The following is a 17,414-nucleotide window of genomic DNA, read 5'->3' as shown; positions in this document are numbered from 1 at the left end:
GGGGGCAGATGTGAAGTAGCTAGTCCTGGATGGTGAGGTCAGCAAGACCCTCATAGGTCGTAATGTCCAGGGCCTTGACCCACTGGTTAAAGGCAGATCTCAGGCCACCCAGGACATAGGTGTAGCTGTCAGTGGGGCCAAGCTGCAGAGTCCTAAACCGTTTCCGATACATGTCAGGGGTGAGGTTGTAGCTTTTGATTATGGCTGCTTTGATTTTAGCATAGTCCCCATCACAGTCCATAGGCAGGTTAGCAAAAACATCCAGTGCCTTCCCTCTCAGGCCTGGAGTGAGATTTTCCCTCCTGGGCGTCGGGGAGCTGATACTGGCGACACACCTTTTCAAAGCTCCCGAAGAAGCCATCAAACCCTGACCTCTCATCCATCACGTGGTACTTGTCAAAAGATGGCATTGATTGACGTACCTCTCTGGTTTCTGTGGGGGCTGATGATGCAATGCCCCGGTCAAGCCGCGCTAACTCCAGCTTCAGCTGGCGCTCAGCTTGGCGCTCTGCGGCTTCCCTCTTTTTTGTCCGGTCCACTCCAGCAATCCCTCTGAGCTGACAGAGATTGACTAGCGCTTCCTTCGTCATCCTCTGGTATGAAGTAGACATGATGGTGCACTTCTCCCAAATAAAAGATAGAAAAGAAAAACAAGAGTGGGTAGGGGAAACTGTCCTGTATGTATATGTTCTGCTTCAAAACCAAAATAAATAACCTCAGCACGGTCAGCTCACCTGTACACTGGCACCGTACTGCCAGCTGTTAGTGGAAGATTTAATTGCTTAAACCAGGTACTAATGCTTTAAAATTAAATCCCACCTCCCAGTGTCGGACTGGGGAACCTAGGGACCACCAGTAAAATTTATTCTGGGGGCCCACCATACGGATTCATTCAAATATACCGTATTTTTCGATTTATAAGACGCACCTGATAAGACGCACCTAGGTTTTTGAGGAGGAAAATAAGAAAAAAATATTTGAATCAAAAGGTGTGCTTTTGGTAGGTTTTGAACTAATGGTGGCCTGTGGATGACGCACTGTTATGGGGATCTGTGGATGACGCACTGTTATGGGGGGCTCTGTGGATGACACTGAGGGGGGCTCTGTGGATGACACTGAGGGGGGCTCTGTGGATGACACTTGTCATCCACAGATCCCCATAAGTGTCATCTACAGATCCCCCATCAGATGGATCAGTGTGGAGGGAGGAGGCGGGGACACTCATGGCGGGGCCCGGTGCAGTGACTCTACTCTAATACACCGGGCCCCGTAACTGTCAAACATTCAATTTGATCTCTATATCTAATTATATATGCGCTGTACGGTACTTACTGTAGTACCGGAAGTATAACATTAGAACGGCGCAGACCGGCATCTCCCTTGGTCATGTGCCGCCTGTCGCAGCTCCCTCCTGATGCGCCGCTTGCCCCAGCTCCCTCTGTCATGCGCCGCCTGCCCCAGCTCCCTCCTCATGCGCTGCCTGCTTATCTCACTTTATGAATGAACAGGCAGGCGGCGCATGACAGAGGGAGCTGGGGCAGGCGCCGCATGACAGAGGGAGCTGGGGCAGGCGGCGCATGAGGAGGGAGCTGCGGCAAGCGCTGCGCCGTCTTAATGTTATACCTCCGATACTAAAGTAAGTACCGTACAGCGCATCTACAATTACATATAGAGATCAAATTGAATGTTTAACAGTTGCGGGGCCCGGTGTATTAGAGTAGAGTCACTGCACCGGGCCCCGCCATAAGTGTCCCCGCCTCCTTCTTTCACACTGATAATTCGCTGGCCGCGCTGTGGAGCATAGCGGCCAGCGAAGTATTCGCTTTATAAGACGCATGGCCATTTCCCCCCCACTTTTGGGGGGGGGAAAAGTGCGTCTTATAAAGCGAAAAATACGGTAATAAATATTTTAACAAGTTTTTTATATGAACATAGGCTGGTTGAGGTGCTGTACACTGAATATATGTATGTAGTGCAGTAAGTCTACTGTATTATGTGCCACTTGTGCAGGGGGGAGACTAGGGGCCCACCTTGCTCAGGGGCCCACCAGGGGATTCCCCTGTACCCCTGTGGGCCAGTCCGAGCCTGCCACCAATCTGTCAGGATCTTGCCTGATTCCTCAGGTCGCAGTACCTGATCAGACCGGGATCAGGTACCAGCAGTCAATCGGGACAAGTACTGAAACTACACACACCATCGAATTTGATCACCTTGCTTCCTACAATCTACGAGATTGCACGGGAGATCAAATTGTTGCCGGTTCCTTCTAACTAATAAACTTCTGAGATTCTCATTTTAAAGCAAACAGGTAGCTGAAAATTAGGAACTCTATTTGCCTTACCCTGGGTTCACACCTGAGCGTTTTACAGCGCGTTCCTGCACGCTGTAAAACGCTCAACATGGAGAAACCAATGCTTCCATATGGGAATGGTTCTCACCTGGACGTTTTGCAGCGCGTACGATCGCGCTGTAAAACGCCCGACGCTCAAAAAAAAGCTCTTGAGCTTCTTTGGGGCGTTTTGTCGCGAGTTCCCGTACATAGACTTTCGGGAACGAGCGACAATGGGCGTTCGCTTGTCTCTGTATGCGCGATTGCAAACGCCCGTACAATCGCGCATACAGAGCGCTCCATCCCGAACGCTCAGGTCTGAACCCAGGGTTAAAAAGTATTGCCCGTACTAGGTTAAATAATTGGTTTTAATAAAAATTGAAATATTTAAAAAACAGAAGCATACAAATATACACAGAACAGTTATTAAAATAAAAAGGATAAAATAAAACTGACGCCTACTTTACTCACACAGAGACTTGCAGCTATCAGGTCCTGAGGCAAGACAGAAAGACACGGATCCTCATTCAATCAGATTGGCCTCAAAATGGGGAACACTGTACAATCTGCTCTGTCCAATTTATAAGAATTGGTCCAGGCAGTCTGTAAACCCGCATTTAGGGCGTGACATATGGGTTGGCTGTGACTTTTATGAGCGGTCAGTCATGTTGAAATCTGGTCTAAAATGGATTTCTGCCCATAACTCTACACAGGAGAATGCTCGCCCGATAATTGTGGGCTCATTTTTCAGCTCTCAGTATTGGGGTCACAGGGGTACCAAACAGGGTGTCCACGTGACCCCAATCAGAAGAACTGATTTCCTGAGCCAGGATTTAACATAAGTGGTTGGATTTTGGTATGTGTGGCACTGTCACCTCCTGACCGTTAAAATGGCGTACCTCAATAATCTCTATTGAGTTCTATTGTCGAGTTATGAATGGAGTAAGATTTTGGGATTTTCCCACTGACAGCGAGGCATGGAGAGCAGCTTGCCCCCACCCTCCTTAAGCATGCCACTATCATAAAGTAATAAACCCCTCTGAAGCTGTCCACTATACAGGCATGTTTATATAAAGTGTCGTGGAGGCCAGTGATCATTGTCACCTCTGGGTCAGGGACTAAGAAGTTTATGGCGGTGGTCTGGTTTTGGATGTGGGGGAAGATGGAGAGGGGGAGAAGGGACAATTATTTGTTTGGATAAAGGGGAGCTCCGAGTCCCCGGAACACAGGCCAAGCACTCATGCTCAGTGTGCCACAATATGCACCAATTTGATATCCCCGCCCACTTTGACATTTCTAACTCACTTGATGCATTCTTTATGGTGAAAATCCTGGAGAAAACTGTTGATATATTTATAGCAAATTCAAACGCCATTCTTTTTGGCGCATTTTACAACATAATTCCGTCCCAACATGCTTAGTAAATGGTCCCCACGGGGTGGCAGTTACAGCACTATAGCATATTCAGGTTCCAGTTTGGGTCACCTTCTTAACCCCTTTAGGCGGCGGTGATCGGAAATGCACATGACGTACCGGTATGTCATGTGTCCTTAAGTACCAGGACAACATGCTGTACCGGTACGTCATGTGTCCTGAAGAGGTTAAAGGAATTCTTTAATGATTATCCCTCTGTGAATAATTTGATTTATTGATTGTTGACACTGACAGTCAATTCGTCAGTGCTGTGATTATACAGGTGCCCCATAGCAGTGTATGCTAGGTACAGGTGCCCAATAACAGCCCCATAGCAGCAGTGTAATGCCAAAAAAATAACAATGCTATACAACAGTGGTGGCAAACCTATGGCATGGGTGCCAGAGGCGGCAGTCAAAGCCCTCTATTTGGGCACCCGCACCCTGGAAAAAGTCTATGGTGTACCAATATGCCTTAGGCCCCTTTCACACGGGCGAGTTTTTCGCGCGGGTGAAATGTGTGAGTTGAACGCATTGCACCCGCACTGAATCCGGACCCATTCATTTCTATGGGGCTGTGCACATGAGCGGTGAATTTCACGCATCACTTGTGCGTTGCGTGAAAATCGCAGCATGCTCTATTTTGTGCGTTTTTCACGCAACGCAGGCCCCATAGAAGTGAATAGGGCTGCGTGAAAATCGCAAGCATCCGCAATCAAGTGCGGATGCGGTACGATTTTCACGCACAGTTGCTAGCAGACGATCGGGATGGGGACCCGATCTTTATTTTTCCTTATAACATGGTTATAAGGGAAAATAATAGCATTCTGAATACAGAATGCATAGTACAATAGGGCTGGAGGGGTTAAAAAATAAATAAAAATAATTTAACTCGCCTTAATCCACTTGTTCGTGCAGCCGGCATCTCTTCTGTCTTGTTCTGTGAGGAATAGGACATCACTGCGTTCATCACATGGTCCGTCACATGATCCATTACCATGGTAAAAGATCATGTAATGGACCATGTGATGAGCGCAGTGACATCATCAAAGGTCCTATTCCTCACTAGAACAAGAGAGAAGAGATGACGGCTGCGCGAACAAGTGGATTAAGGTGAGTTAAATTACTTTTATTTTTTAACCCCTCCAGCCCTATTGTACTATGCATTCTGTATTCAGAATGCTATTATTTTCCCTTATAACCATGTTTATAAGGGAAAATAATACAATCTATACAACCTTGAACCCAAACCTAAACTTCTGTGAAGAAGTTCGGGTCTGGGTACCACATTTAGTTTTTTTATCACGCGCGTGCAAAACGCATTGCACCCGCGCAATAAAAAAACTGAACAACGGAGCGCAATCTCAGTCAAAACTGACTGCAATTGGGTACCTACTCGCGCGGGTTTGCCGCATTGCATCCGGACCTTATCCGGACACGCTCGTGTGAAAGAGGCCTTAGACTTTTCCTGCCATTCATCAGCGCAGGGTGCACCTGTGAGCGGCACAACCAGCGCATTGAATGCAGCCAAGCTATTATAGCTAAATGATAAAGTCCATGAAGATATACTATTTTGGTATTCAGGTTAAATTGCCATGTTGGCACTTTGCGATAAATACGTGGGTTTTGGGTTGCAGTTTGGGCACTCGGCCTCTAAAAGGTTCACCATCAATGGCCTAGTGTGAACTCAGTGGTAAGTCTTTCCCCAGTATAGTGTAACTGCTGCAGTCAGTCCATAGTCTAGTGTAAATGCTGTGGTCAGTCAGTCCCTAGTCTAGTGCAGTGGTGGTGAACCTATGGCAAGCGTCTCTGTCGGCACCCACACCCTGGAAAAAGTCACTCAGTCTATAGTCTAGCGCAAGGATGGCCAACCAGTGGCTCTCCAGCTGTTGTAAAATTACAATTCCCACCATGCCCTGCTGTAGGCTAATAGCTGTAGGCAGTCTTTGCATGCTGGGAGCTGTAGTTTTGCAAAAGCTGGAGAGCCGCAGGTTGGCCATCCCTGGTCTAGTGTAAATGCTGCGGTCAGTCCGTAGTCTTGTGTAAATGCTGCGGTCAGTCAGTCCATAGCCTTTATAACTGTCTACCACCCACTTCTACCCAAGATGTCACAGTCCTTGGGGAAACACTGGTGACTTAATACTGGGCTAGGCTTACCTCTTGGTGGTGGAGTTTAGTACTCTTACACTGACATGTAAGTGACCACGCAACATACAGGACCAGTTGGTAAGGACAGTTCTTTCACAAGCGCTGACAGCGCACATTCCCCTGTCCTCAATGTGGCCAGTGTTCCAATATAATTTAGGGAGATAAGGTTGTACATCCATGTTCAGGAAAAAATATATGGATTTACAGCTTCAAAATACAATTCCATTCCCAAATTCATTGGGCTCCCAAAGGCCACTAGTGCTTCTACAGTGGAGCCTTGGCTGACCATTCCTGCTGTTGCTCTATACATCCCTATGAGTAGTATGGGAACAGCTGAGAGAGCATGGTGGACCCCAGTGGCGTAGGGATCGCCATAGCAATGGCTATGGGGCCCTAAGCCACTGGGGGGCCCTGGCTGCCCGCTGAGGATTAAATTATTATTTTTTTAAATGTGGGTGGCGGTGTGATAGGGGCCCCGGCCCCCCCCCCTTCATTGGTGGCAGCGGCAGTTCCGATCGGAGTGCCAGCAGTGTAATGCTAGGGCTCTGATCGGTTACCATGGTAGCCAGGACGCTACTGAAGTCCTGGCTGCCATGGTCAGTTACTCTGCAGCATACTTACATGCGCTGTGGCCGCTGGGCGCTCCTCCTTCTTGTAACTCGTCACAGGTCTGTGCGGCGCATTGCTATAAGCATAAGCAATGTGACGCACAGACCTGTGAGTTACAAGAAGGAGCGCCACGCCAGGCTGCCACAGCGGATGTAATTATGCTGCAGAGTAACTGACCATGGCAGCCAGGACTTCAGTAGCATCCTGGCTGCATTACACTGCTGGGACTCAAATCGGAACTGCCACCAATGATGGAGGGGGGGCGCACTGCCCACCAATGAGTTTAATACAGGGGAGGGGGCGTACTGCCCACCAATGATTTTAATATAGGGGAGGGGGGCGCACTGCCCACCAATGATTTTAATATAGGGGAGGGGGGGCGCACTGCCCACCAATGATTTGAATACAGGGGAGGGGGGCACACTGCCCACCAATGATTTTAATACAGGGGAGGGGAGGGTGCACTGCCCACCAATGATTTTAATACCGGGGAGGGCGCACTGGGGGCTGGTGGAGAGGGCACTGGGTCCACTGAATACCACTGTGCTGATGGTGGAGAGACTGGCCTCTACATAATTTTTTTTCCAGAGCAGCTTAGAGAAAAAAGGCCTCAGTCTCCCACACTCCTTCTGTCCGGCCAAGCCAGCCAGCACCCCTGAGGCCAAGCCAGCCAGCACCCCTGAGTCTTCAGGACTGTAAGTAAATATTTTTTTTTGCCTTCCTCTGGATCAACTTGCAGGATAACAGGCCGAACTGGATGGACAAATGTCTTTTTTTCGGCCTTATGTACTATGTTAAATTATATATAAGGGGAGTTTATAATATGAAAGAGACTAGTTATGTCAGAGCGGCTCTTCACCTACGCGTGCATCAGCACTAGATATATATCCCTTACTCTCCCTAATACCCAAACTACACAAGATACATATCCCTACCTTCTGTCTAATATACATACACACCCCACGATATGTTCTTTCACCTTCTTGTGTTACAGACCCCTGTACATTTTAACAATCTTCTTTAATACACAGACATTTAGATTCATACATTTCCTACACTGGCACAAATGCGTTGCCAATGACCAACTGTCTGTGCTCAGTCCTACGCGTAACTGTTGAAAGTGCATGAGGAGCTGCGGATGTGGCGGCAAGGTCCGAGAGGTATGTGGGGGTGGGAGATCCGGGGGGCATACATTTTTTTTTGCTATGGGCCCAGTTATTTCTAGCTATGCCCCTGGTGGACCCTAACTAATTATTGCTTAGAACATATAGGAAATGTCATATTTGGCATTGTCCTTATAAATATGAAATTACAGATGTTACAGTGCTCTATCAATGGACTGAATTTGTTAAAAAGGTTAAGTTTAGGTTGTTACTTGATAGCCTTGCTTTTTAATCCACTAGATTATGTACACATCTGTGTTGGAGGATATTTTTCTAATCCAACTGGCTGCCAACTTGGTGGAAACCACATGGACCCCATTATATGGTGGAGAGACTGGCCTCTACATAACTTCGATGTATCGAGCGCGGGTATAAATGTAAGCCAGCTTCCTAGCTGTCTTACATTTAGAACATTTTCTACGCCTAAACCAGGCGTAGAAAATGACGAATGAGATTGGCCTGCCAGCCCTTTCCCGCCCACGCTACTCCCACCTTTTTAAGCCTGGCATGAGTGGGGGGGGGGGGGGGGAATCACAGATTGCACCGCAATCTGGGCCAGAAATACGCCTAATATAGGAGTATTTCTGATAGTAAATGACCCCTATATTTCTATAAAGTGAGTATTGTGATACACCTTCAGATCAAACATGAGGTTCTTAGCGCACAATGTAAAGAAATTGTGCGAGCAGATCTGCCCCGTCACGGCGACCTCAATCAGATGGGTCCCTGCCCTAAGACTTTTTTGTTTAACTGGACACCCAGATATACAGCACACATAATGTAATACAATGTACAGTCGTGGCCAAAAGTTTTGAGACTTACATAAATATTGGAAATTGAAAAAAGTTGCTGCTTAAGTTTTTATAATAGCAATTTGCATATACTCCAGAATTGTCATGGAACCATGAACCAGACGTGCAACAAGAGATAAGTGGAAATAAGAAGGCTTTATTGAAAATCAAGCTGTAAGCAAAAGTCCAAACGGATGGCTAAACCGAAGCAGGGTCTTGCGAAGCCAGAGGTCAGGAACCAGAAGGGTAGTCAGACGAAGCCAGGATCAGGAACCAGCGGGGTAGTCAGACGAGGCCAGGATCAGGAACCAGAAGCAGCAGCAGTCTTAGAAGCATGTGAACACAGGAGGACCAAGCAAGGAACTGAAGCCACAGACCTCCTATATATATGAGCTAGGCATCCAGCTCCTCCCAGTGGGAAGGAGAAGCCGCAGGGTGGGAGGCTACAAGAAACCCAGAAACCAAGATGGCCGCCAGCACATGTCAAACGAAGGAGAACAGCAAGAAGGTAAGACCATGACAGTACCTCCCCCTCAAGGGCCCCTCCTCCGCGGAGTAAGTAACGGTTTCTGAGGGAAGCGTGCGTGGAAGGCTCGGAGCAAGGCAGGAGCATGGACATCTGCGGAGGGAACCCAGGAACGCTCCTCTGGACCATAACCACGCCAATGGACCAAAAACTGCAACCGACCGCGGACCAGGCGTGAGTCCAGGATATTGCTCACCTCATACTCCTCACGATTGCCCACTTGGACCGGACGAGGCCGAGGAACCGAGGAAGTGAAACGATTACACACCAATGGCTTCAACAGGGAGACATGAAACACGTTGGAGATCCGCATGCCAGGAGGAAGCGCAAGGGCATAGGCTACCGGGTTTACCCTGCGAAGCACTCGGAAGGGACAAACAAAGCGAGGCGCCAGCTTGGGAGTGGGCACTCGAAGGTTGATGTTGCGGGTGGACAACCATACACGGTCTCCGACCTGGTAGGAAGGAGCGGGTGCTTGTCTGCGATCAGCCTGGAGTCTCTGGCGCTGCGCAGAGACCTCAAGGGACCTCTGGATCTGTACCCAAGAAGCACGTAGGACGGAAAGGTGATCCTCCACAGCCGGAATATCCTGGGGAGAGAATACCTCCGGTAACACGGCAGGTTGGAACCCATAATTGGCCATGAAGGGAGACGTCCCAGAGGAAGAGTTCACCGCCGTGTTCCTGGCAAACTCAGCCCAAGGCAGGAGGTCAACCCAATTGTCTTGGTGATCGGAGACATAGCAACAAAGGAATTGCTCCAAGGCCTGATTGGATCGTTCTGCGGCCCCATTGGACTGAGGGTGGTAGGCCGAGGAGAAAGAGAGATGAATCCCCAACTGGGAGCAAAAGGCGCGCCAGAACCTGGACACAAACTGACTCCCCCGATCCGACACAATCTCCTTGGGCAAACCGTGCAACCGGAAGACCTCCCTGGCGAAAATCGTGGCCAACTCTTGTGCAGAGGGTAACTTCTTGAGAGGAACACAGTGGCACATTTTGGAAAACCGATCCACAATCATGAGAATGACCGTATGGCCTCGGGATGCAGGGAGGTCCACAATGAAATCCATCCCCAGGTGTGACCATGGGCGCTCCCCGGTGGCTATGGGTTGCAAAAGGCCCAACGGAAGGTGCCGAGGGGACTTACTCTGGGCACAAACGGAGCATGCCGCTACATATGCGGCGATGTCGGAACGTAGAGAAGGCCACCAGAACAGACGTGAAAAAGCCCAGGACAGCTGATTCTTTCCAGGATGCCCCGCGGCCTTGGAGTTATGGTAGGTTCGCAACAACCGAGTGCGCAACTCCTCAGGCACAAAACATCTGCCGTTGGGTCTCCCAGAGGGAGCACCAGATTGAGCCGCCAAAATCTGCTCACCCAGGGGAGAGGTCAGGCTAGTGCGAATGGCGGCCAGGATCTGATTCGGAGGTATGACCGAAGTCGGAATCGACTCCTCCCCGGACAGCTCGGAGTACTGCCGTGATAAGGTATCCGCTCTGATGTTCTTGGAACCGGGTAGGTAGGAGACCACGTAATTAAAACGTGACAAGAACAGAGCCCATCTGGCCTGACGTGGTGTCAATCTCTTGGCCTCAGAAAGGTAGGTCAGATTCTTGTGGTCCGTCAGGATGAGAACTAGAACCACCGAACCCTCGAGCAAGTGCCTCCATTCTTTAAGGGCCTGCACGATGGCCAATAACTCCCTGTCACCAATCTGATAGTTGCACTCCGCGGAAGACAGTTTCCGGGAGTAAAACCCACAAGGAAGCAGAGGACCCTCTGGTGTTCTACGCTGAGACAGAAGGGCGCCTACTCCCGTCTCAGACGCGTCCACCTCGAGGACAAAGGGCAACCCAGGGCTGGGATGCGACAGAATCGGAGCCGACACAAAGGCGGACTTTAGAGCCTCAAAAGCTCGGATGGCCTCGAGCGGCCAGACCTGGAAATTACTGCCCTTCCTGGTCAGATCCGTGAGAGGCTTGGCTAGCATAGAAAAGTCCCTGATGAACTTCCGATAATAATTGGCGAAGCCCAAAAAGCGCTGCAGGGCACGAAGACCACTGGGCTGGGGCCACTGTAAGACAGCCGAAACCTTCTCGGGATCCATGGAGAACCCCTCAGCGGAAATGATGTAACCTAAGAAGGTTACCTGGGATCGGTGAAATTCGCATTTCTCAAGCTTACCGAACAGCTTGTTCTCTCGTAACCGTTGCAACACTCGTCTGACATCCATAATGTGGGCCTCCATGGATTCAGAATATACCAAGATGTCATCCAAATAGACCACCACACACTGCTGCAACAGGTCACGGAAAACATCGTTGATGAATTCCTGGAAGACTGCGGGCGCATTGCACAACCCAAAGGGCATAACCAAGGATTCATAATGACCGGTCCTGGTGTTAAACGCGGTCTTCCACTCATCGCCCGCCTTGATCCTTACCAGGTTATATGCCGCCCTCAGGTCAAGTTTGGTAAAGACCGTGGCCCCTTTGAGGCGATCGAACAGCTCGGAAATCAAGGGTATCGGGTAAGCGTTCTTGATCGTGATGCGATTGAGACCCCTGTAATCGATGCAAGGCCTCAACTCACCGCCCTTCTTTTTCACAAAGAAAAATCCAGCCCCTGCCGGGGACGAGGATTTGCGAATGTGTCCGCGTGAAAGCGCCTCCCTCACGTACTCCTCCATGGCCTCATTCTCCGCTACCGACAGTGGATAGACTTTGCCACGAGGAGGAACGGCACCAGATTGTAACTCTATGGCACAATCGTATGGGCGGTGCGGAGGTAGGGCAACCGCGCGCACCTTATCGAATACATCCTGGTACTCTTCGTATTCAGGAGGCAACAGAGAGTCCGAGGAAGTACACAGCAACTTGACAGGCCCATGGATGCAACTAGCCCCACACTGCGGTGACCACGAGAGGATCTCGGCCGATCTCCAATCGAAAGTCGGATTATGCTTCTGGAGCCAGGGGTACCCCAAGACCACCGAGTAGTGTGGAGACGAAATAACCTGGAGACAGACCGACTCTCTGTGAACGGCACCAATGGCTATCCCCACTGGAAGGGTCTCATGAGTCACGTGTGACGGCAGAAGGGGTCTGCCGTCTATCGCCTCAAGAGCCAGTGGGGAACCTCGAGGCTGCAGAGGAATGGAATTGGCGGCAGCGAACACACTATCAATGAACAAACCACCAGCACCAGAGTCCACCAACGCCTGGGTCGTCACCGAGCCCCCGACCCAGGAGAGGACAACAGTGATCAGTGGTTTGTCAACACGGGAAACCGGGGACGAGGAGACTCCACCCAAGATCTGCCCCCGACAGGATCTCAGGTGCGAGCGTTTCCCGGACGGTTCGGACATGCCAACCGAAAATGCCCACCGAGACCACAGTACATGCATCGGCCCTCGCGTCTCCGGAGTACCCTCTCCCCCTCGGACAGGCGAGCAAACCCCAGCTGCATGGGTTCACCCCCAGACAAGTCATCCCCAGGAGGCGTGGGAGGAGAGGGAGGCACGGGTGGGACAGCAAACGTAGGCGCCAATCTGTTAGAAGACCTCCGCAGGTTCTCCTTAAAGGAAGGTCTCTCCCTGAGTCTGGTGTCAATCAAAATCAGGAAAGAAATAAGAGACTCGAGCTCCACTGGTAGGTCCTTAGCTGCAACCTCATCCTTCAAGGCATCCGAGAGACCATGAGAGAAAGCAGCGACCAGAGCCTCATTATTCCAGCCCACCTCTGCTGCCAGGGTACGAAACTCAATGGCGTATTCAGCTACGGATCGTGAACCCTGTCTGATGGACATAAGGAGCTTCGCAGCAGAGGCAGCACGAGCCGGCACATCGAATACCTTCCGAAGAGAAGCAACAAAACCGGAAAACTCGGCAACCACCGGATTGTTGTTCTCCCATAAAGGGCTGGCCCAGGCCAAGGCCTTGTCCGAGAGCAGCGAGATCAAGAAGCCCACCTTTGATCTCTCAGTGGGAAAGGCATGTGGCAGCAACTCGAAATAAATGCCCACCTGGTTAAGGAAACCTCGGCACTGAGTTGGCTCTCCCCCAAAGCGCTGTGGAAGGGGGGCAGAACCGGTCATACCCCGAGACACCGCAGGCGCAGCAACAGGTGTCGGGGTAGACTCTGGCGCAACAACCGGAGCGGCAGTAGGAGCGGGCCCAGGAGCGACAACCGACCCATCGGCAACGGAAGCGAAATGAGCCGTGCGTTCAAGCAGGGTTTGCAACGCCACAGCGAACCGACCCAACAGGTGATCCTGCTGATCAAGTCTGGCAACCAGCGTAAGTAGCGAGGATGGCCCTGTACCGTCAGAATTCATGGCTTGGTCCTAATGTCATGGAACCATGAACCAGACGTGCAACAAGAGATAAGTGGAAATAAGAAGGCTTTATTGAAAATCAAGCTGTAAGCAAAAGTCCAAATGGATGGCTAAACCGAAGCAGGGTCTTGCGAAGCCAGAGGTCAGGAACCAGAAGGGTAGTCAGACGAAGCCTGGATCAGGAACCAGCAGGGTAGTCAGACGAAGCCAGGATCAGGAACCAGCGGGGTAGTCAGACGAGGCCAGGATCAGGAACCAGAAGCAGCAGCAGTCTTAGAAGCATGTGAACACAGGAGGACCAAGCAAGGAACTGAAGCCACAGACCTCCTATATATATGAGCTAGGCATCCAGCTCCTCCCAGTGGGAAGGAGAAGCCGCAGGGTGGGAGGCTACAAGAAACCCAGAAACCAAGATGGCCGCCAGCACATGTCAAACGAAGGAGAACAGCAAGAAGGTAAGACCATGACAAGAATGTTATGAAGAGTGATCAGATGAATTGCATAGTCCTTCTTTGCCATGAAAATTAACTTAATCCCAAAAAAAACTTTCCACTGCATTTCATTGCTGTCATTAAAGGACCTGCTGAGATCATTTCAGTAATCGTCTTGTTAACTCAGGTGAGAATGTTGACGAGCACAAGGCTGGAGATCATTATGTCAGGCTGATTGGGTTAAAATGGCAGACTTGACCTGTTAAAAGGAGGGTGATGCTTGAAATCATTATTCTTCCATTGTTTACCATGGTGACCTGCAAAGAAAAGCGTGCAGCCATCATTGCGTTGCATAAAAATGGCTTCACAGGCAAGGATATTGTGGCTACTAAGATTGCACCTCAATCAATAATTTATAGGATCATCAAGAACTTCAAGGAAAGAGGTTCAATTCTTGTTAAGAAGGCTTCAGGGCGTCCAAGAAAGTCCAGCAAGCGCCAGGATCGTCTCCTAAAGAGGATTCAGCTGTGGGATCGGAGTGCCACCAGTGCAGAGCTTGCTCAGGAATGGCAGCAGGCAGGTGTGAGCGCATCTGCACGCACAGTGAGGCGAAGACTTTTGGAAGATGGCCTGGTGTCAAGAAGGGCAGCAAGGAAGCCACTTCTCTCCAAAAAAAACATCAGGGACAGATTGATCTTCTGCAGAAAATATGGTGAATGGACTGCTGAGGACTGGGGCAAAGTCATATTCTCCGATGAAGCCTCTTTCTGATTGTTTGGGGCATCAGGAAAAAGGCTTGTCCGGAGAAGAAAAGGTGAGCGCTACCATCAGTCCTGTGTCATGCCAACAGTAAAACATCCTGAGACCATTCATGTGTGGGGTTGCTTCTCATCCAAGGGAATGGGCTCACTCACAATTTTGCCCAAAAACACAGCCATGAATAAAGAATGGTACCAAAACACCATCCAACAGCAACTTCTTCCAACAATCCAACAACAGTTTGGTGAAGAACAATGCATTTTCCAGCACGATGGAGCACCGTGCCATAAGGCAAAAGTGATAACTAAGTGGCTCGGGGACCAAAACGTTGACATTTTGGGTCCATGGCCTGGAAACTCCCCAGATCTTAATCCCATTGAGAACTTATGGTCTATCCTCAAGAGGCGGGTGGACAAACAAAAACCCACTAATTCTGACAAACTCCAAGAAGTGATTATGAAAGAATGGGTTGCTATCAGTCAGGAATTGGCCCAGAAGTTGATTGAGAGCATGCCCAGTCGAATTGCAGAGGTCCTGAAAAAGAAGGGCCAACACTGCAAATAGTGACTCTTTGCATAAATGTCATGTAATTGTCGATAAAAGCCTTTGAAACGTATGAAGTGCGTGTAATTATATTTCACTACATCACAGAAACAACTGAAACAAAGATCTAAAAGCAGTTTAGCAGCAAACTTTGTGAAAACTAATATTTGTGTCATTCTCAAAACTTTTGGCCACGACTGTAGAGCATCATCGCTATATCTGTAACTAATCTATCAGCATCACCGCTATATCTGTACAATAATCTATCAGCATCGGTGCTATATCTGTAACTAATCTATAAGCATCATCGCTATATCTGTACACTAATCTATCAGCATCAGTTCTTCATTCAGTTCCCTGGCTGTGAGCTGGCCAATCGCAGCGCATAGCGTCACAGCCAGGGAGAAGGAGACGCCCCATGAGGAACATGGCTGTCTCCTCCTCCCCAGTGGTGTTACTAGAGGTCTATGGGCCCCAGGGCAAACTTTGGTTTGGGGGCACCCACCCCCATTAACCCGCAACCCCATTACCCTGCCCTGTGTGTGTGTGTGTGTGTATATATATATATATATATATAATTTGGCCCCGACCCAGACTATAATATATTTCATTTGGCCCCCACCCAGACTGTATATATTTCATTTTGACCCCTGTATATAATTGAATGATTGGCTACCCCTGCCCCCCTCTCACTCTGTATAGATTATATTTTTTTGTGGCCCCTTCTTATATGGCTGGTGTGGGCCCCCCCTTTCTAAATTAAGTTCCTAGGGCCACTGCCAGGTGCCCCCAGTATGGCACAGCTCCTGCCAGGCTGCCACCCTCTCTGTATAGATATTATTTTCTTTTTGTGCCCCCTCCCCCGGCCCTTTCTAAATTTAATTCATAGTACTGGGTGCCCCCAGTATAGTGCGTGCACAGCGTGTGCATACCTAAAAAATAAATACTTACCCCTGCTCTGTTCCGCGTTCGGTCGTCCCATCTCACTGGCAGCATCATCACGTCTTCCCACGAGACCCGTGACCTCCAGCGCCGGCATTGAGCAGAAAGGGTGTATGTATGGGGATGTGCGCAGCCGCACTAGCCATAGAAAAAAATGAGCGATATCACGTCATCAGTATGCCCTACACTGCCAGGTATTTACTGTATATATACTCGATTAGTGACTGTCAGGACAAGAAGTGTTACAATCCGGCGGAGACATATCTGGGAAACCCTTGCTGTGTGTGGATAAGCATTATCCTTCTAATGGCTCAGCTATTTCCATTGGCCCCATAGAAATGAATGGGAGTGGTGGCCACGCAAGCGTGGTGCGCTCCCATTCGATCCTAAGGGGAGAGCACTTGGCGGTGGCCGAACCCCGAGGTCCTCCGGCCACCACCTTCCCCACTCTGTTCTCGCTGTAGATGCAGGTCTCAGATATGGGACCCACACCTATCAGATAATGGGGGCATATCCTAGCGATATTCCCCCCATTGTTTGAGATGGGAATACCCCTTTAAAGGGAGTCTTTCACCTAAAATCACCATTATAGAACACTAACATCAGGATCTCCATTACATTCCCCATATTAGAATGCTACCTTCCATATTGCTGTCCATCGCCAATTTTCTCAGAAAAACACTTTTATTCAATGTTAATTAGGTTCTGAAGGTGCCCATGGGCGGCGTTCATGCGGCCGTTGCCCAGGTCCCTCGTCGCTTTTCATACGAAACCCCTCCCCTTTCACCCCTCTGGCCCGCCCTAGATTCTTTTGATTACGTCCTCCTCTTAGTGAGAAATCCAGTGCCGTTCAACAGATTCGCCGCGCCTGCGCACTTCATTCCCCCTTATGGGCAGAGGCACAAGAGCGTTTAATGCGAATCTGTTCAACGGCGCTGGATTTCTCACGAAGAAGAGGAGGTAATCAGAAGATCCTAGGGCGGGCCAGAGGGGTGAAAGGGGAGGAGTTTAGTATGAAAAGCGCCGAGGGGCCTGGGCAACGGCCGCATGAACGCCGCCCCTGGGCACCTTCATAAGCTAATTAACATATTGAATACAAGTGTTTTTCTGAGAAAATCGGCGATGGAAAGCAATATGGAAGGTAGCATTCTAATATGGGGAATGTAATGGAGATCCTGATGTTTCTGTTCTATAATGGTGATTTTAGGTGAAAAGACCTTCCACACCAGACTACCAGTGTCGCCTACACTAAGCAAGAACTACAACTCCCAGAATGCATAATTGCCTGGCTGTTCTCAGAACTGTCACAGAAGTGAATGGAACATGCTGGGAGTTGTAGTTTCACCCACAGCTGAGAACCTACACTACCCTTCCTAATTAGCCCCCTAAACCCCTTTCTAGCTTTCCTCCTTTTACAGGGGGC

Source organism: Bufo gargarizans, chromosome 2 (genome assembly GCF_014858855.1).
Source record: "Bufo gargarizans isolate SCDJY-AF-19 chromosome 2, ASM1485885v1, whole genome shotgun sequence".
Lineage (NCBI taxonomy): Eukaryota > Metazoa > Chordata > Amphibia > Anura > Bufonidae > Bufo > Bufo gargarizans.
This window is presented reverse-complemented; position numbering follows the sequence as displayed.